The 22,048-nt window shown below is 40.4% G+C and overlaps 1 non-coding gene across 1 annotated transcript; it reads left to right on the top strand.

Moving 5' to 3' along the window:
* Positions 1 to 2,029: 2,029 nt before the first annotated feature.
* LOC130963748 (small nucleolar RNA R71) lies at positions 2,030 to 2,137 on the top strand. The gene has a single exon (XR_009079867.1). It is a non-coding gene; the product is annotated as a small nucleolar RNA R71 (small nucleolar RNA).
* Positions 2,138 to 22,048: the final 19,911 nt, after the last annotated feature.

The raw sequence follows: 22,048 nt of genomic DNA, 5'->3' as shown, positions 1-22,048 counted from the left end.
TTTAACGCCAGGTTCTTGCCCTTTTCTGGCGTTTAACGCCAGTCTGGTGCCCCTTTCTGGCGTTAAACGCCCAGAATGGTGCCAGACTGGGCGTTAAACGCCCAACTGCTAGGCTTACTGGCGTTTGAACGCCAGAAGCTTCTTCCTCCAGGGTGTGCTGTTTTTCTTCCTGTTTTTCATTTTGTTTTTGCTTTTTCAATGGATTTTGTGACTTCTTATGATCATCAACCTACAAAAAACATAAAATAACAAAAGAAACTATATAAATTATAATCATTGGGTTGCCTCCCAACAAGCGCTTCTTTAATGTCAGTAGCTTGACAGAGGGCTCTCATGGAGCCTCACAGATACTCAGAGCAATGTTGGAACCTCCCAACACCAAACTTAGAGTTTGAATGTGGGGGTTCAACACCAAACTTAGAGTTTGGTTGTGGCCTCCCAACACCAAACTTAGAGTTTGACTGTGGGGGCTCTTCTTGACTCTGATTTGAGAGAAGCTCTTCATGCTTCATCTCTATGGTGACAGAGGGATATCCTTGAGCCTTAAACACAAAGGATTCTTCATTCACTTAAATGATCAGTTCTCCTCCATCAACATCAATCACAGCCTTTGCTGTGGCTAGGAAGGGTCTGCCAAGGATGATGGTTTCATCCATGCACTTCCCAGTTTCTAGGACTATGAAATCAGCAGGAATGTAGTGGTCTTCAACCTTTACCAAAACATTCTCTACAAGTCCATGAGCTTGTTTTCTTGAGTTGTCTGCCATCTCTAATGAGATTCTTGCAGCTTGTACCTCAAAGATCCCTAGCTTCTCCATTACTGAGAGAGGCATGAGGTTTACACTTGACCCTAAGTCACACAGAGCCTTCTTGAAGGTCATGGTGCCTATGGTACAAGGTATGGAAAACTTCCCAGGGTCTTTGTCTCTTTTGAGGTAATTTCTGCCTAGACAAGTCATCCAGTTCTTTGGTGAGCAAAGGAGGTTCATCCTCCCAAGTCTCATTTCCAAATAACTTGTCATTTAGCTTCATGATTGCCCCAAGGTATTTAGCAACTTGCTCTTCAGTGACATACTCATCCTCTTCAGAGGAAGAATACTCATCAGAGCTCATGAAAGGCAGAAGTAAGTCCAATGGAATCTCTATAGTCTCATTTTGAGTCCCAGATTCCCATGGTTCCTCATTGGGGAACTCATTGGAGGCTAGTGCACGCCCATTGAGGTCTTCCTCAGTGGCGTTCACTGCCTCTCCATCCTCTCCAAATTCGGCCATATTGATGGCTTTGCACTCTCCTTTTGGATTTTCTTCTGTGTTGCTTGGAAGAGTACTTGGAGGGAGTTCAGTAACTTTCTTGCTCAGCTGTCCCACTTGTCCTTCCAAATTTCTAATGGAGGACCTTGTTTCATTCATGAAACTTTGAGTGGTTTTAATTAGATCAGAGACCATGGTTGCTAAGTCAGAGGGGTTCTGCTTAGGATTCTCTGTCTGTTGCTGAGAAGATGATGGAAAAGGTTTGCCATTGTTAAACCTGTTTCTTCCACCATTATTATTGAAACCTTGTTGAGGTCTCTCTTGATTCTTCCATGAGAGATTTGGGTGATTTCTCCATGAAGAATTATAGGTGTTACCATAGGGTTCTCCCAGGTAATTCACCTCTTCCATTGAAGGGTTCTCAGGATCATAAGCTTCTTCCTCAGATGAAGCCTCCTTAGTACTGCTTGGTGCATTTTTGCATTCCAGACAGACTTTGAGAAATCAAATTGACTTGTTGAGTCAATATCTTGTTCTGAGCCAATATGGCATTCAGAGTATCAATCTCAAGAACTCCTTTCTTCTGACTTGTCCCATTGTTCACAGGATTCCTTTCAGAAGTGTACATGAATTGGTTATTTGCAACCATCTCAATTAGCTCTTGAGCCTCTGTAGGCGTCTTCTTTAGATGAAGAGATCCTCCAGCAGAGCTATCCAAAGACATCTTGGACAGTTCAGAGAGACCATCATAGAAAATACCTATAATGCTCCATTCAGAAAGCATGTCAGAAGGACATCTTCTGATCAATTGTTTGTATCTTTCCCAAGCTTCATAGAGGGATTCTCCATCCTTCTGTCTGAAGGTTTGGACTTCCACTCTAAGCTTACTCCATCTTTGTGGTGGAAAAAACTTTGCCAAGAAGGCATTGACTAGCTTCTCCCAAGAGTCCAGGCTTTCTTTAGGTTGAGAGTCCAACCATATCCTAGCTCTGTCTCTTACAGCAAAAGGGAATAGCATCAGTCTATAAACCTCAGGGTCAACCCCATTAGTCTTGACTGTGTCACAGATTTGCAAGAATTCAGCTAAGAACTGATGAGGATCTTCCATTGGAAGTCCATGGAACTTGCAATTCTGTTGCATTAGAGAAACTAATTGAGGCTTAAGCTCAAAGTTGTTTGCTCCAATGGCAGGGATAGAGATGCTTCTCCCATAAAAATCAGGAGTAGGTGCAGTAAAGTCACCCAGCACCTTCCTTGCATTGTTTGCATTATTGTTGTTTTCGGCTGCCATGTCTTCTTCTTCCTTGAAGAATTCGGTCAGGTCCTCTAAAGAGAGTTGTGCTTTGGCTTCTCTTAGCTTTCTCTTCAAGGTCCTTTCGGGTTCAGGGTCAGCTTCAACAAGAATGCCTTTGTCCTTGCTCCTGCTCATATGAAAGAGAAGAGAACAAGAAAATGTGGAATCCTCTATGTCACAGTATAGAGATTCCTTGAGGTGTCAGAGGAAAAGAGAAATAGAAAGAAGAAGGAGAAGAAGAATTCGAACTTTACTTAGATAAGGTTCGAATTGTGCATTGAGAAGGAGTGGTACTCCATAAATAGAAGGATGTGAGAAGGAGGGAAGAAGATTTTCGAAAATTAATTAAAATATTTTGAAAACATTTTTGAAAAAACATTAATTGATTTTCGAAAATCAAAGTGGGAAAGAAACCAAGTGATTTTTGAAAAAGATTTTTAAATTAGAAATCAAAAAGATTTGATTGAAAACTATTTTGAAAAAGATGTGGTTAAGAAGATATGATTGGTTTTAAAAAGATGTGATTAAGAAGATATGATTTGAAAAACATTTTAAAAAAAAATTTGATTTGAAAACAATTTTGAAAAGATTTGATTTTAAAAGTTAATGACTTGCCTAACAAGAAAAGATATGATTCAAACATAAAACCTTCCTTAACAGAAAAGGCAAAAAATGTTCAATCAAATCATTAATTGTTAGTAAGTATCTTTGAAAAAGGAAAGAAATTAATTTTGAAAACATTTGATTGAGAAGATATGATTTGAAAAAGATTTGATTTTGAAAAACTTTGAAAACTTGAAAAAAATTGATTTGAAAAACAAAATCTTCCCCCTAGCACCATCCTGGCGTTAAACGCCCAGAATGGTATCCATTCTGGCGTTTAACGCCCAAAATGCACCCTTTTTGGGCGTTAAACGCCCAACCAAGTACCCTGGCTGGCGTTTAAACGCCAGTCTGCCTTCTTCACTGGGCATTTTTGAATGCCCAGCCTTTTCTGTATAATTCCTCTGCAGTATGTTCTGAATCTTCAATTCTCTGTATTATTGACTTGAAAAGACACAAATAAAAAATATTTTTGGATTTTTAATAATCAAAATGCAACAAGAATCAAATAACAATGCATGCAAGACACCAAACTTAGCAGTTTGTATACTATTGACACTATATGAGACACATAAACACTCAAGTCAAAAGAATTCAAAGATCAGAGTAAGAAATCATCAAGAATTACTTGAAGATCCTTAAGACACATGAATGAATGCATGCAATTGACACCAAACTTAAGATGAGACACTAGACTCAAGCAAGCAACATCAAATATTTTTGGTTTTTATGGTTTTCTAATTTTTTTTTTTGTGTTTTTCGAAAATTAAATGAAAACATCAAAATTCTTAATGAGAATTCCAGGAATCAGTGCAATGCTAGTCTAAGACTCCAGTCCAGGAATTAGACATGGCTTCACAGCCAGCCAAGCTTTCAAAGAAGGCTTCGGTCCAAAACACTAGACATGGCCAAAGGCCAGCCAAGCCTTAGCAGATCACTGCTCCAAAAGCAAGATCAACAAGCTTCTGTGATGATAAGTTGAAACCTCGGTCCAATGAGATTAGACATGGCTTCTCAGCCAGCCAGATTTCAACAAATCATCATGAAACTCTAGAATTCATCTTCAAGAATTTCGAAAAAAAATAAATGCCTAATCTAAGCAACAAGATGAACCGTCAGTTGTCCATACACAAGAACAATCCCCGGCAACGGCGCCAAAAACTTAGTGCACGAAATTGTGATCAATACTTTTCAAAACACAAACAATCCCTAGTAATGGCTCCAAAGACTTGGTGCTCAATACCATGGCATAAACACAACTTCGCACAACTAACCAGCAAGTGCACTAGGTCGTCCAAGTAATAAACCATACGCGAGTAAGGGTCGATCCCACGGAGATTGGTGGTATGAAGCAAGCTTTGGTCATCTTGTAAATCTCAGTCAGGCAGACTCAAATGTATAATGGTGATGAACGAAAATAACATAAAAGATAAGGATAGGGATACTTATGTATGTCATTGGTGTAAGAGCTTCAGACAAGTGTATGAAGATGCCTTCCCTTCCGTCTCTCTGCTTTCCTACTGTCTTCATCCAATCCTTCTTACTCCTTTCCATGGCAAGCTCGTGTAGGGTTTCACCGTTGTCAATGGCTACCTCCCATCCTCGCAGTGAAAGCTAATGCACGCACTCTGTCACAGTATTGCCAATCACCGGTGTGGTTCCCTCCCCTACCGGAATAGAATCCCTCTTTTGCGTCTGTCACTAACGCCCAGTAGGTTACAGGTTTGAAGCACGTCACAGTCATTCAATCATTGAATCCTACTCAGAATACCACAGACAAGGTTAGACCTTCCGGATTCTCTTGAATGCCGCCATCAGTTCTTGCCTATACCACGAAGACTCCGATTAAAGAATCCAAGAGATATTCACCAAGCCTCGAATGCTTGTAGAACAAGAATGGTTGTCAGTCACCTTGTTCATAGGTGAGAATGATGATGAGTGTCAATCATCACCTTCATCAAGTTGAAGAACAAGTGATATCTTGGTAAAAGAACAAGCGGAATTGAATAGAAGAACAATAGTAATTGCATTAATACTCGAGGTACAGCAGAGCTCCACACCTTAATCTATGGTGTGTAGAAACTCCACCGTTGAAAATACATAAGAACAAGGTCTAGGCATGGCCGTGAGGCCAGCCTCCCAAAGAGGGTTCAATCATCAAAACATGATCAAAAGATGAAAATACAATAGTAAAAGGTCCTACTTATAGAAAACTAGTAGCCTAGGGTGTACAGAGATGAGTAAATGACATAAAAATCCACTTCCGGGCCCACTTGGTGTGTGCTTGGGCTGAGCAAATGAAGCATTTTCGTGTAGAGACTCCTCTTGGAGTTAAATGCCAGCTTTGGTGCCAGTTTGGGCGTTTAACTCCCATTTAGGTGCCAGTTCCGGCGTTTAACGCTGGAATTTCTGTAGGTGACTTTGAACGCCGGTTTGGGCCATCAAATCTTGGGCAAAGTATGGACTATCATATATTGCTGGAAAGCCCAGGATGTCTAATTTCCAACGCCGTTGATAGCGCGCCAATTGGGCTTCTGTAGCTCCAGAAAATCCACTTCGAGTGCAGGGAGGTCAGAATCCAACAGCATCTGCAGTCCTTTTTCAGTCTCTGAATCAGATTTTTGCTCAGGTCCCTCAATTTCAGCCAGAAAATACCTGAAATCACAGAAAAACACACAAACTCATAGTAAAGTCCAGAAAAGTGAATTTTAACTAAAAACTAATAAAAATATACTAAGAACTAACTAGATTATACTAAAAACATACTAAAAACAATGCCAAAAAGCATACAAATTATCCGCTCATCACCCCACCAACCTCACCCTTCAAATTCAAACCACTTTCCCTCCCAAACCCACCCATAATGGCCGAACCTCATCTCCCCTCTCTCCTATATAAACCCTTCTTAACCCCTTCATTTTCACACAACCTAAACAACACTTCTCCCCCTCTTTGGCCGAATACACCACCATCTCCCTCTTCCTCATTTCTTCTTCTTCTACTCTCTTCTTTCTTCTTTTGCTCGAGGACGAGCAAACATTTTAAGTTTGGTGTGGTAAAAGCGTTGCTTTTTCGTTTTCCATAACCATTTATGGCATCCAAGGCCGGAGAAACCTCTAGAAAGAGGAAAGGGAAGGCAAAAGCTTCCACCTCCGAGTCATGGGAGATGGATAGGTTCATCTCAAGGGTGCATCAAGACCACTTTTATGAAGTTGTGGCCTTGAAGAAGGTGATCTCCGAGGTCCCCTTTTCACTCAAAAAGGGTGAATATCCGGAGATCCGCCATGAGATCCAAAGAAGAGGTTGGGAAGTACTTACCAACCCCATTCAACAAGTTGGAATCTTGATGGTTCAAGAGTTCTATGCCAATGCATGGATCACCAAGAGCCATGATCAAAGTATGAACCCGGATCCAAAGAATTATCTTACTATGGTTCGGGGGAAATACTTGGATTTTAGTCCGGAAAGTGTGAGGGTGGCATTCAACTTGCCTATGATGCAAGGAGATGAACATCCTTACACAAGAAGGGTCAACTTTGATCAAAGGTTGGACCAAGTCCTCACAATCATATGTGAAGAGGGCGCACAATGGAAGAGAGATTCAAGAGGCAAGCTGGTTCAATTGAGGAGGCATGACCTCAAACCCATGGCTAGAGGATGGTTGGAGTTTATCCAACGCTCAATCATTCCCACTAGCAACCGGTCCGAAGTTACTTTAGACCGGGCCATCATGATCCATAGCATCATGATTGGAGAAGAAGTGGAAGTTCATGAGGTTATAGCCCAAGAACTCTACAAGGTGGCGGATAAGTCCTCTACCTTAGCAAGGTTAGCCTTTCCTCACCTCATTTGTCACCTCTGTTATTCAGTTGGAGTTGACATAGAGGGAAACATCACCATTGATGAGGATAAGCCCATTACCAAGAAAAGGATGGAGCACACAAGAGACCCCTCTCATCATGAGATCCCTAAGATGCCTCAAGGGATACACTTTCCTCCACAAAACTATTGGGAGCAACTAAACACCTCCCTAGGAGAATTGAGTTCCAACATGGGACAACTAAGGGTGGAGCACCAAGAACACTCCATTCTCCTCCATGAAATAAGAGAAGATCAAAGAATCATGAGAGAGGAGCAACAAAGGCAAGGAAGAGACATTGAGGAGCTCAAGCACTCCATAGGACCTTCAAGAGAAAGGAAGAGCCGCCATCACTAAGGTGGACCCGTTCCTTGATTTCCTTGTTCTTTATTCTTCTGTTTTTCGATTTTCAGTGCTTATGTTTATCCATGTTTGTGTCTTATGATCATTAGTGTCTTAGTGTCTATGCCTTAAAGTTATGAATGTCCTATGAATCCATCACCTTTCTTAAATAAAAAACGTGCTTAATTGAAAAGGAAAAGAATTGCATGAATTTTGAATTTTATAACAGTTTAATCATTTTGATGTGGTGGCAACACTTTTGTTCTCTGAATGTATGCTTGAACAGTGCATATGTCTTTTGAATTTGTGGTTCATGAATGTTGGCTCTTGAAAGAATGATGGAAAAGGAGACATGTTACTGAGGATCTGAAAAATCATAAAAATGATTCTTGAAGCAAGAAAAAGCAGTGAATACAAAAAAAACCGAAAAAAAAAGAAAGAGAAAAAAAAAGAAAGAAATAAAGTTGTGATCCAAGGCAATAAGAGTGTGCTTAAGAACCCTGGACACCTCTAATTGGGGACTTTAGCAAAGCTGAGTCACAATCTGAAAAGGTTCACCCAATTATGTGTCTGTGGCATGTATGTATCCGGTGGTAATACTGGAAGACAGAGTGCTTTGGGCCACAGCCAAGACTCAATAAGTAGCTGTGTTCAAGAATCATCATACTTAACTAGGAGAATCAATAACACTATCTGGATTCTGAGTTCCTAAAGAAGCCAATCATTCTGAATTCCAAAGGATAAAGTGAGATGCCAAAACTATTCAGAGGCAAAAAGCTAAAAGCCCCGCTCATCTAATTAATACTGATCTTCATAGATGTTTTTGGAGTTCATTGCATATTCTCTTCTTTTTATCTTATTTGATCTTCAGTTGCTTGGGGACAAGCAACAATTTAAGTTTGGTGTTGTGATGAGCGGATAATTTGTATGCTTTTTGGCATTGTTTTTAGTATGTTTTTAGTATGATCTAGTTAGTTTTTAGTATATTTTTATTAGTTTTTAGTTAAAATTCACTTTTCTGGACTTTACTATGAGTTTGTGTGTTTTTCTGTGATTTCAGGTATTTTCTGGCTGAAATTGAGGGACCTGAGCAAAAATCTGATTCAGAGACTGAAAAGGACTGCAGATGCTGTTGGATTCTGACCTCCCTGCACTCGAAGTGGATTTTCTGGAGCTACAGAAGCCCAATTGGCGCGCTTTCAACGGTGTTGGAAAGTAGACATCCTGGGCTTTCCAGCAATATATGATAGTTCATACTTTGCCCAAGATTTGATGGCCCAAACCGGCGTTCAAAGTCACCTACAGAAATTCCAGCGTTAAACGCCGGAACTGGCACCTAATTGGGAGTTAAACGCCCAAACTGGCATAAAAGCTGGCGTTTAACTCCAAGAAGAGTCTCTACACGAAAATGCTTCATTGCTCAGCCCAAGCACACACCAAGTGGGCCCGGAAGTGGATTTTTATGTCATTTACTCATCTTTGTACACCTTAGGCTACTAGTTTTCTATAAGTAGGACCTTTTACTATTGTATTTTTCATCTTTGGACATCTAGTTCTTAGATCATAGAGAAGCTTTTGATCATGTTTTTATGATTGAACCCTCTCTGGGAGGCTGGCCATTCGGCCATGCCTAGACCTTGTTCTTATGTATTTTCAACGGTGGAGTTTCTACACACCATAGATTAAGGTGTGGAGCTCTGCTGTACCTCGAGTATTAATGCAATTACTATTGTTCTTCTATTCAATTCCGCTTGTTCTTTGTCCAAGATATCACTTGTTCTTCAACTTGATGAATGTGATGATCCGTGACACTCATCATCATTCTCACCTATGAACAAGGTGACTGACAACCATTCTTGTTCTACAAGCATTCGAGGCTTAGTGAATATCTCTTGGATTTCTGATTGCATGATGCATGGTTGATCGCCTGACAACCGAGTGCTCGCCTGACAAACGAGCCAGCCATTCCGTGAGATCAGAGTCTTCGTGGTATAGGCAAGAACTGATGGTGGCATTCAAGAGAATCCGGAAGGTCTAACCTTGTCTGTGGTATTCTGAGTAGGATTCAATGATTGAATGACTGTGACGTGCTTCAAACTCCTGAGGGCGGGGCATTAGTGACAGACGCAAAAGAATCACTGGATTCTGTTCAGGCCTGATTGAGAACCGACAGATGGTTAGCCTATGCTGTGACAGAGCATCAGGGACGTATTTCCAATGAGAGGATGGGAGGTAGCCATTGACAACGGTGAAACCCTACATGAGCTTGCCATGGAAAGGAGTAAGAAGGATTGGATGAAGGCAGTAGGAAAGTAGAGAGACGGAAGGGAAGGCATCTTCATTCGCTTATCTGAAGCTCTCACCAATGATATACATAAGTATCTCTATCTTTATCTTTCATGTTATTTTCGTTCATCACCATATTCATTTGAGTCTGCCTGACTGAGATTTACAAGGTGACCATAGCTTGCTTCATACCACCAATCTCCGTGGGATCGACCCTTACTCGCGTAAGGTTTATTACTTGGACGACCCAGTGCACTTGCTGGTTAGTTGTGCGAAGTTGTGTTTATGCCATGGTATTGAGCACCAAGTCTTTGGAGCCATTACTAGGGATTGTTTATGTTTTGAAAAGTATTGATCACAATTTCGTGCACCACAAGCCAACAATAACCCAATTACAATCTTTCCTTCAAGCCTTCCAACTCAAGAGTTCCTTTCAATCAACTCCCCATCAAGTTGGGGAACTACTCGTTCATTGTGAATATAAAATTCATAACATAAGAAAAGGAATTAAGAAAAGACATTGTAATTAAAAATAAAAAATAATCAATTAAAAATAAAAGTAATCCTTGTATTAAATAATCCTAAAAATATTCCAATGGTAAAATTAAGCAAAACAAAGGACATGGAAGAGTAAAGCTAAGTAAAAAAAACGAAGTAGAATGACGAAATCTTGATGAGGTAATAACTCTTCTCAGTATCCCAATGCAAAAAGTGGTAGAAAAATCAAATCCTAAAAACTATGAATGTCTAGAGAGAGAAAAACCTAGAGGAGGAGTAAAAACTAGATCTAAAACTAAAACTGTGTAGAATGAATTGTTGTGTCTGGTTTCTGCATGTTCTCTGCCTCTAGTCTGCTGTTCTGGGCCGAGAACTGGATCAAAACAGGGCCCAAAATTGCCCTCAGCGGAATCTGCAGATTATGCAGATCGCACACGTCACGCGATCGCGTCATCCATGCGGACGCGTCATTTGCGTTTTTTCCTGCCACGCGTTCATGTCGTCCACGCCTCCGCGTCACTTGTGCTTTTCCATTCCGCGCGATCGCGTGAGCCATGCGGCCGCGTCACTGCGATTTCTCCTCTTTCGCGCGAACGCGTGAGCCATGCGGCCGCGTCACTTCTCCCTGGTTATCTCCTCAATTTCTTGTGTTCCTTCCATTTTTGCTAGCTTCCTTTCCAATCTCCCGCTCATCCATGCCCTATAGAGCCTGAAACACTTAACACACAGATCACGGCATCGAATGGGATAAAGGAGAACTAAAATGCATAATTAAAATGTCTCTAGGAAGCAGTTTTCAACCATGTAATAATTTCAGGAAAGAAATATAAATGCATGCTAAATTAATGAATAAGTGGGTAAGGATCATGATAAAACCACACAATTAAACACAATATAAACCATAAAATAGTGGTTTTTCTTAACCATTGATGCTCAAAGCCTTGGACCTTTTTTTATTTTTATTTTCTTTTTAAAGTAACTAGAACACGCATAATATATACTCAAAATCTCATGCATTTTATTATTTCTTTTCTCTTTAAAAATTTTGTTTAAGCTTAGTGGGCAATACGTGAGACATCTTTTTAAAATAAACATAAAATACTAAAATAAAGAACTTAACTATAAAACAAGGAAATCCTACTAGTGACCATGCAACTCAGAATAGAAAATAGAAAATAGAATTAAGTACTGAAAAACAGAAATAAGATAAGGGAGACAAGGGTAAAACTCAGCCACCTTAGTCATGGTGGCTGCTACTCTCTCTGAAGGGTTATTTCTTCACTTCAGCTCTTCCAACTCATGCCCTTGCTTCTTCTGCTACTCTGTCAGCTTATAGAGGATGGTGGACTGGCTCTTGTGCTCTTCTTTCAGCTAATCCATAGTGGATATCAGCTGTCCAATGGATACCGCCAGCTGAGTCCACTACTCATGCGGAGGGAGGTCTTGCCCTTGAGGCCATTCAGGCTGCTTCCTCTGAGGAGGGAGAACTATCTTCTGAGGTGGTGCTTGCTCAAGTCCCCGGGTGTACTCCATGTTCTTCTTAGTGATTGGGCTGTCCACTACAATAAGTACATCTCTGTCAATCTAGACCTTGGCCGCCTCACACAAGCGGGAGATAAGATGATGGAAAGTTAGCCTAGAGAGGGTCGAGGTCTTTGCTGCGATATTGTATATCTCTAAAGGGATCACTTGATGAACTTTCACCTCATTGCCAAGCATAATGCAGTGGATCATTACAGCTCGCCTCATAGTTACTTCAGATCAGTTACTAGTGGGGAGGATGGAGTATTGAATAAATTCCAGCCATCCTCTAGCAAATGGCTTGCGATAATTCCTTCTCAGCTGAAATGGCTAGCCTTTAGCATCCTTCTTCCATTGTGCTCCGGAGAGGCATATGTCTTTAAGGACTTGATCTAACCTTGGATCGGCTTGGACTCTCCTATTAAAGGAGTGAGGGTCATCTCTAGATGGAGGCAACTGAAGTATGTCCCTCACTCTTCCCATTCCGAATCGCAGAGTCTTCCCTCAGATCATGGTGACCAAATCTTGAACTCGGGGTGCTCCTTCTTGTGTTTGTTTGTTATCCACAAATTTGCATAAAATTCTCGAACCTTTAGAACTCCGACTTCAGTTACGAGGTTGGCCAAAATTTTCCAACCCCTAATTCAAATTTTCGGGTACTCATCAGCCTTTAATTCAAATTTCACTTCCGGTATCACCTTCTTCTTGCTAATGATATTGAAGTAATGTTCCTCATGAAGCTTGGTGTAGAATCGGTGGAGTTCATGTGGGATTGTTGAGGGAGCATTTTCTTTCCTCTTTCTTAAAGAGGATTCCCCAACCTTTGGTGCCATGGAGAGTTTGATGAGAGTGAATAGCGGAGTGGGGGATGTAAATTCGGTCATAAGAAGGGGAGGGAAGAAAAACTATGTAGTGAGATTTGTATTAAGGATGGGATGATAAGAAAAGATATGAGTAGAAAAATAATTTGGACATGGAGGGGAACAAGTAATGGAAGAGAAAGGGGGAGATAAAATGAAAAAGATGTGGTATGAAAAAGGATATGAAATCGAAATAGGGAGATATGGTATGAGATTTAGAAGATTTGGTATGGAATTCACCCCTTGGTGGTGCTAAACGCCAGCGGTCTCTGTCCTCTGCTGGCGTGAAACGCCACCACTGGCATTAAACGCCCCCAGCACTCCTTTTTTTTTTAATTCCTTGGTGGCATTAAACGCCCATTTGGGACGTTAAACGCCCCAAAGGGATCCAAATTTAGAGTTGGGATGTCCAAATTAGGCGTGAAATGCCCAAATCATTACTCCCCCTCATGGCACTAAACGTTCTCCCTGGCGTTGATGAGTCACTATTTTATGGTTTATTTTGTACTGAATTGAGTGAATTTTATCCATTATTCTCACACTTATTCATAGAATTCGCATGTTTTACAATTTCCTTCCTAATTTTGTGCTATGATTGAAAATAGGCTTCTTTGGCCTTAAATTTACTAATTTTTATCCTCTCTTATTACCATTCAAGGCTGTGATATGTGTGTTAAGTGTTTTCAGGTTTTATAGGGCAGGAATGACTTAGAGGATGGAAAGGAAGCATGCAAAAGTGGAAGGAACACAAGAAATTAAAGTTTTGAGAAGCTAATCGCGATGCGCACGCATGGATAACGCGTATGCGTGACTGAGCCAATGTCCAACTAACGTGCACGCGTGGTTGACGCCTACGAGTGGCCAGTGAAAAATCCAGCGACGCGTATGCGTGGCTGACGCGTACGCGTGGCTGACGCGACGAGCGTCACGTGCTGCAATTTACAGAAAACGCTGGAGGCAATTTCTAGGCTGCTTTTGACCCAGTTTCAGGCCCAGAAAATACAGATTAGAGGCTGTAGAATGGAGTTGGAACGGGGGATCCATCATTCACAATTTATTTATACACAATTTTAGGTTTCAGATGTAGGTTTCTAGAGATAGGTTTTAGGGGTTTTAGTCTTGTTCCTTCTCAAATTCAGATTTCTACCTCACTTTAATTCAGTTTTCTTCTACTTTTATTGGTTCTAGTACTTTAGTTTATCTACTTCTCTTGTTGATCTCTTTATGTTGCCAATTTAGTTTATGAATTCTTCTTAGTTTCCTTTAATCCATATTAATGCAATTTATGTTTTCATGTTTATGATTGCTTTTTTTACTTTGTTGTTATTGTTTCCTTTTGCAATTGTTAGTCTTTGATTTCGCTATGTCTTGTTAATTTTTTATGTTTTTATTTTATGCCTTCCACATGTTTGATAAAATACTTGGTTGGATTTTAATTTAAATTTTTATGCTCTTGACTTGGATTGATTATTTAGAGACTCTTGAGTTATCAAAAGTCTTTTGTTGATTGGTGATTGAATATTGCCTGTTAGCTTGAACTTCACCAAAGCTAGTCTCTCACTATAAGTTGACTAGGACTTGTGAACTCAAGTTGATTGTATGCACTTGACCTTTCTCCATTACTTAGAGGTTAACTAAGTGAAGGCAATTCACATTTACCATCACAATTGACGATGATAATGAGGATAGGACTTCTAATTCTCTTTCCTTGCTAAGAGCTTTCTTAGATATTAGTTTATTTTTTCGCCATTTTACTTTCTTGTGTCTTATTACAAAACCCAAAAATATACTTTCCCATAACCAATAACAAACTACACTTCCCTGCAATTTCTTGAGAGACGACCCGAGGTTTGAATACTTCGGTTAATTTTATTGGGTTTGTATTTGTGACAAACAATCTAAACGTTGATTGAGGTTTAATTGTCGGTTTAGAACTATACTTGCAACGCGATAATTTTTTGAAAATTTTTACCGACATTTTTCCTCTGTCAAATTTTTGGCACCGTTGCCGGGGAATTACAAATGTGTGCCTTATTATTGGTTATTGTGAATATGTTTGCTTTTTGTTTCTTTGTTAGTTTTTGCTAGTTTTAGGAGTTTATTTTCATTAGTTTTTGTTAGTATTTGTTTTTATTTTCTCTCGCTATCTTGAATTCTCACCCTTTTGACTGTGAATGTGGTTACAATTAGGTTGTAGGAAGTGGAGATTACAATGAAGGCTTGCATCAAGGATGGGACAATCAAAGATAGGAGGAACCACAACGATTTGGTCAACTCTCTTGGTAACAACCCCCTCCAATGTACTATGAGCAACAACCATTCCATGATGGATACCAAGACAATGGTTATGGTGGACCTATTTGTGACAATCAACAACCACCACCATATACCTATGAACCCCCTCCTCAATATATCCCTCAACCACCAAACTCACAAGCCCCCTACAACGAACCACCTTCATATGACCCTAATCCTTATCCACCATACCAACCACTTTTTGAGCCATATGAGCTATACTTAGAACCACCCATATCCCAACACAATTACTTTCAAGAACCACCATTCTCACATATACCACCTCAATATACACTATCTCCATACCCTTATCAAGATGAACCACCTTCCTATCATGAACCCTTTCTTCCAACCAATGAACCCTCATATCCACCCCAAGCCCTACTAGATGATTCTCTCACTTTACTACTTCATGAGCAATGTGAAACTCAAAGGAAGACACTAGAATTCGTGGCTACCTTGACCGAGATAATAAATAATTTAGTCTCCTTATGCTTCGACACTCAAAGTACACCCATGGCCGTATGTGGAGAATTTAATGAGGAGCATAGCATGGAGGAGAGATTAGAAGCTCCGGTGGAAAATGAGGAATGTGATTTTGTACTAGAACAATTGGAGAAAGCCGTAATTATTGAAAAGGAAGAAGTGGTTGAAGACTTGGGAGATGTTGAGAATCCATGGGAACCTCAAGTCATAGAGCCTCCTTCCAAGAAGTTTAAATTTGATGATGAGGAGGGTGTACAACCTCCAAAGTATATCATGGTTGAAGACTTTGAGGATATTGATCAAGAGTAGGATTCAATAATTGATGAATTTCTATCCACAATTGAATCCCCCTCCATTGGACTAGAAAAAGAGGTTAAGAAACAAGGTGCACAACTTCTAAGGCATATTCCCTATGAAGAATTGGATGGAATAGATCAAGAGGCAAGCTCCCTTGGAGATGATGACCATGAATCAAACCCTCCTAGTGATGTGGAGATGGAAGTCTTTCGAAAATGTTGGACGGGAGTTGAATATGCTTTGTCAAGATCATTGGGGACTTCTCTACCTAGGTTGCCGTCTACTCCTTTATTTGAGTGGGTAAAACTTATCTCTCTTAGCTTTATTGTCACATTTAACTATGGTATGCTTGAAACGGATGACCAACTTAAGGGGCTTTATGAAATTAAGCGTAAGAGAAGGATGTTTAGTGGTTGGAGTTGCAAATCAAGACTCATCAAGGTTAAGATTTCAGAGCTAGATGCAAGGGTTTGTCTAGTGATCAATTGGTTGGATTTTAATTTAGATTTTTATGCTCTTGAAATGGATTGATTATTTAGAGACTCTTGAGTTATCAAAAGTCTTTTGTTGATTGGTGATTGAATATTGCCGGTTAGCTTGAACTTCACCAAAGGTAGTCTCTCACTATGAGTTGACTAGGACTTGTGAACTTAAGTTGATTGTATGCACTTGACCTTCCTCCATTGGTTAGAGGTTAACTAAGTGAAGGCAATTCTCATTTACCATCACAATTGACGATGATAATGAGGATAGGACTTCTAATTCTCTTTCCTTGCTAAGAGCTTTCTTAGTTATTAGTTTATTTTCTCGCCATTTTACATTCTTGTTTCTTATTACAAAATCCAAAAATATATTTTCCCATAACTATTAACAAACTACACTTCCCTACAATTTCTTGAGAGATGGTGGACGAAATTGTGATCATGCTTGAATTTGGCTCTTTAGTATGTACACAAAAACTATTGTGTCTCTTGTTGAATTCACAACTCCGTTCAACTAACCAGCAAGTGTACTGGGTCGTCCAAGTAATAAACCTTACGTGAGTAAGGGTCGATCCCACAGAGATTGTTGGTATGAAGCAAGCTATGGTCACCTTGTAAATCTCAGTCAGGCAGATTAAAATTGTTTTATGGGTTCGAAAATTAATAATAAGAAAATAGATGATATATAATAAAAAGGGATAGAATACTTATGTAGATTCATTGGTAGGAATTTCAGTTAAGTATATGAAGATGCTGTATGGCTCAAGGACGCCTGCCCTCCTACTGCTTCTACTCAATCCTTCTTAATCCTTTCCATGGCAAGCTGTGTATAGGGGTTCACCATCAGCGGTGGCTACATCCCATCCTCGCAGTGAAAACTACGCTCACGCACTCTGTCACAGCACGGCTAATCACTGGTTGGTTCCTGCTCCTACTGGAATAGAATTCCTTGATTCTTTTGCGTTTGTCACTAACGCCCAGCACTTGCAAGTCTGAAGCACGTCACAGTCATTCATTACCGGAATCCTACTCGGAATACCATAGACAAGGTTAGACTTTCCGGATTCCCAGGATCCTACTCGGAATACCACAGACAAGGTGAGACTTTCCGGATCCTCATAAATGCCGCCATCTATCTAGCTTATACCACGAAGATTCTGTTGGGGAATCTAAGAGATACACACTCAAGCTCGGTTGCATGTAGAACGGAAGTGGTTGTCAATCACGCGCGTTCATAAGTGAGAATGATAATGAGGGTTATCTAATCATCACATTCATCATGTTCTTGGGTGCGAATGAATATCTTGGAATAAGAATAAGAGAGAATTTGAATAAAAGAAAGTAGAATTGAATTAATACTTGAGGTACAGCAGAGCTCCACACCCTTAATCTATGGTGTGCAGAAACTCCACCGTTGAAAATACATAAGTAAAAGGTTCAGGCATGGCCGAATGGCCAGCCCCCAAAACGTGATCACAGGATTCAAAATACAATCCAGGATGATAATATGATAGTAAATCATCCTATTTATAATAAACTAGCTCCTAGGGTTTACATGAGTAAGTAGTTGATGCATAAATCCACTTCCGGGGCCCACTTGGTGTATGTTTGGGCTGAGCTTGATCAATCCACGAGCTGAGGCTTCTCTTGGAGTTGAATTCCGAGTTATGACGTGTTTTGGGCGTTCAACTCCGGATCATGACGTTTTTCTGGCGTTTAACTCCAGACAGCAGCATGTACTTGGCGTTCAACGCCAAGTTACGTCGTCATTCTTCGAATAAAGTATGGACTATTATATATTGCTGGAAAGCCCTGGATGTCTACTTTCCAAAGCCGTTGAGAGCGCGCCAATTGGAGTTCTGTAGCTCCAGAAAATCCATTTCGAGTGCAGGGAGGTCAGAATCCAACAGCATCAGCAGTCCTTTTGTCAGCCTTCTTCAGAAAAACACAGAAACTAATAGTAAATTCCAGTCAGAATTTACTTGAAATCACAGAAAAACACACAAACTCATAGTAAATTCCAGAAATGTGAATTTAACATAAAAACTAATGAAAACATCCCTAAAAGTAGCTTGAACTTTCTAAAAACTACCTAAAAACAATGCCAAAAAGCGTATAAATTATCCGCTCATCACAACACCAAACTTAAATTGTTGCTTGTCCCCAAGCAACTGAAAATCAAACAGGATAAAAAGAAGAGAATATACTATAAATTCCAAAATATCACTGAATATTAATTATAATTAAATGAGCGGGACTTGTAGCTTTTTGCTTCTGAACAGTTTTGGCATCTCACTTTTTCCTTTGTAGTTTAGAGGGATTGGCGTCTCTGGGGAACTTAGAATTTGGGATAGTGTTATTGACTTTCTTAGTTAAGCATGTTGATTCTTGAACACAGCTACTTATGAGTCTTGGCCGTGGGCCTAAGCACTTTGTTTTCCAGTATTACCACCGGATACACAAATGCCACAGACACATAACTGGGTGAACCTTTTCAGATTGTGACTTAGCTTTGCTAAAGTCCCCAGTTAGTGGTGTCCAGAGCTCTTAAGCACACTCTTGTTTGCTTTGGATCACGACTTTAACCACTTAGTCTCAAGCTTTTCACTTGGACCTTCATGACACAAGCACATGGTTAGGGACAGCTTGATTTAGCCGCTTAGGCCTGGATTTTAATTCCTTGGGCCCTCCTATCCATTGATGCTCAAAGCCTTGGATCCTTTTTACCCTTGCCTTTTGGTTTTAAGGGCTATTGGCTTTTTCTACTGCTCCTTCTTTTTCTATATACTCTTTTTAGCCATTTTTTTTTCACTGCTTTTTCTTGCTTCAAGAATCAATTACATGATTTTTCAGATCATCAATAACATTTCTCTTTGTTCATCATTCTTTCAAGAGCCAACAATTTTAACACTCATAAACAACAATATCAAAAGACATATGCACTGTTCAATCATTCATTCAGAAAACAAAAAGTATTGTCACCACATCAATATAATTAAACTAAATTCAATAATAAATTCGAAATTTATGTACTTCTTGTTCTTTTGAATTAAAACATTTTTCATTTAAGAGAGGTGAAGGATTAATGGATTTTATTGATAGCTTTAAGGCATGGTTACATACTAATGATCATGAAATAAAGACACAAAACATAGATAAACACAATAATTAAAAACCGAAAATAGAAAGAAATAAAGAACAAGGAATGAATCCACCTCTAGTGGCGTCTTCTTCTTGAAGGACCAGTGATGTTCTTCAGCTCTTCTATGTCCCTTCCTTGCCTTTGTTGCTCTTCCCTCATTACTCTTTGATCTTCTCTTATTTCTTGGAGAATGATGGAGTGCTCATGATGTTCCACCCTTAATTGTTCCACATTATGGCTCAGATCTTCTAAGGAGGTGTTGAGTTGCTCCCAATAGTTGTTGGGAGGAAAGTGCATTCCTTGAGGCATCTCAGGGAATTGTTGATGATGAGCTCCCTCATGCATCTCTTGAGGGCCGTGAGGAGCTTCTCTTGCTTGCTCCATCCTCTTCTTGGTGATGGGCTTGTCTTCTTCAATGGAGACATCTCCCTCTATGATAACTCCAGCTGAGTAACATAGATGGCAAATGAGGTGAGGGAAGGCTAGCCGTGCCATGGGTGAGGACTTGTCGGCTATTTTGTAGAGTTCATTGGAGATGACCTCATGAACTTCTACTTCCTCTCCAATCATGATGCTATGGATCATGATGGCCCGATCCACAGTAACTTCGGATCGGTTGCTTGTAGGGATGATGGATCTTTGGATGAACTCCAACCATCCTCTAGCTACAGGCTTGAGGTCCAGTCTTCTTAGTTGGACCGGTTTGCCTTTGGAGTCTATTCTCCATTGGGCGCCTTCCACACATATGTCCATTAGGACTTGGTCCAACCTTTGATTAAAGTTGACCCTTCTTGTGTAGGGGCGTTCATCACTTTGCATCATGGGTAAGTGAAACGCCAACCTCACATTTTCCGGACTAAAATCCAAGTATTTCCCCCTAACCATTGTGAGATAATTCTTTGGGCTTGGGTTCATACATTGGTCATGGTTCCTAGTGATCCATGCATTGGCATAGAACTCTTGAACCATTAAGATTCTGACTTGTTGCATGGGGTTGGTTATGACTTCCCACCCTCTTCTTTGGATCTCATGTCGGATCTCCGGATACTCATTCTTCTTGAGCTTGAAAGGGACCTCAGGGATCACCTTCTTCTTTGCCACAACATCATAGAAGTGGTCTTGATGGCTCTTGGAGATGAATCTTTCCATCTCCCATGACTCGAAGGTGGAAGCTTTTGCTTTCCCTTTCCCTTTTCTTGAGGAAACTCCGGCCTTAGGTGCCATTGGTAATGGAAAAACAAAAAAAAGCTTATGCTTTTACCACACCAAACTTAAAATTTTCTCGTCCTCGAGCAAGAAAGAAAAGAAAAGTAGAAGAAGGAGAAGAGAATATGGTAAAGAGGGAGAGAGTAGGTTCGGCTATATGGGAGAAGAAGGGGTTTGTGTTGTGTGAAAATGAAGAAGAATGGAAGGTTATTTATAGGGAGAGGGAGGGTGGGATTTCGGCCATTTTGGGTGGGAATGGGTGGGAAATTGAATTTGAATTTTATGAGGGTAGGTGGGGTTTATGGGGAAGAGGAGGTTGATGTGAATGGTGAATTGGGTAATTGGGAAGAGGATTTGAGGTGATTGGTGAAGGTTTTTGGGAAGTGTGATATGGGGAAGAGTGAAATGAGATTTGGATTAGGAGAGTGTGATTAGGATTAAAAGGTAAGGTGGGAATATGGTAGGTGGGGATCCTGTGGGGTCCACAGATCCTGAGGTGAGGATCCTGTGGGGTCCACAGATCCTGAGGTGAAAACAAATACCATTCCTTTACCATATAGGCATGTAAAATGCCTTCATGCATCACTCTGGCGTTCAAACGCCCATTGATGCATGTTCTGGGCGTTCAACGCCCATGTAATGCATGTTTCTGGCGTTGAACGCCAGTTTCATGCTTGTTTCTGGCGTTCAGCGCCAGTTTGTCCTCTCTGTGCACGTTCCTGGCGTTTAACGCCAGGTTGTTGCTTGTTTCTGGCGTTCAGCGCCAGAATGGTGCTCTGTTCTGGCGTTGAACGCCGGCCAGATGCACCTTACTGGCGTTGAACGCCAGTCTGCGCTACCTCCAGGGTGAAAAAATTTTTTTCTTCTGTTTTTGACTCTGTTTTTAATTTTTTTGATTTTTTTTGTGACTCCTCATGATCATGTACCTAATTAAACATAAAAATAACAAAGAAACAAAATAAAATAAAATTAGATAAATAAAATTTGGTTGCCTCCCAACAAGCGCTTCTTTAATGTCAATAGCTTGACAGTGGCTCTCATGGAGCCACAAAGTGATCAGGTCAATGTTGTGTAATCCCAACACCAAACTTAGAGTTTGGATATGGAGTTTGAACACCAAACTTAGAGTTTGGTTGTGGCCTCACAACACCAAACTTAGAGTTTGACTGTGTGGGCTTTTCTTGACTCTGAACTGAGAGAAGCTCTTCATGCTTACTCTCTTTTGTCACAGAGGGATGGCCATGTGCCTTAAACACAATGTAGTCCCCATTCAATTGAAGGACTAACTCACCTCTGTTGACATCTATCACAGCTCCTGCTGTGGCTAGGAAAGGTCTTCCTAGGATGATGCATTCATCATCTTCCTTCCTAGTGTCTAGGATTATGAAATCAGCAGGGATGTAAAGGCCTTCAACCTTTACTAGCACGTCCTCTACTATTCCATAAGCTTGTCTCATGGACTTGTATGCCAATTGTAATGAGAACAAGGCAGGTTGTACCTCAATGATCCCCAGCTTCTCCATTACAGAGAGTGGCATTAGATTTATCCCTGACCCCAGATCACACAGAGCTTTTTCAAAGATCATGGTGCCTATGGTACAAGGTATTAAGAACTTGCCAGGATCT

Source organism: Arachis stenosperma, chromosome 2 (genome assembly GCF_014773155.1).
Source record: "Arachis stenosperma cultivar V10309 chromosome 2, arast.V10309.gnm1.PFL2, whole genome shotgun sequence".
NCBI lineage: Eukaryota > Viridiplantae > Streptophyta > Magnoliopsida > Fabales > Fabaceae > Arachis > Arachis stenosperma.
Note: the sequence above shows the minus strand (reverse complement) of the source record. Positions and strands in the feature narration are given on the sequence as shown.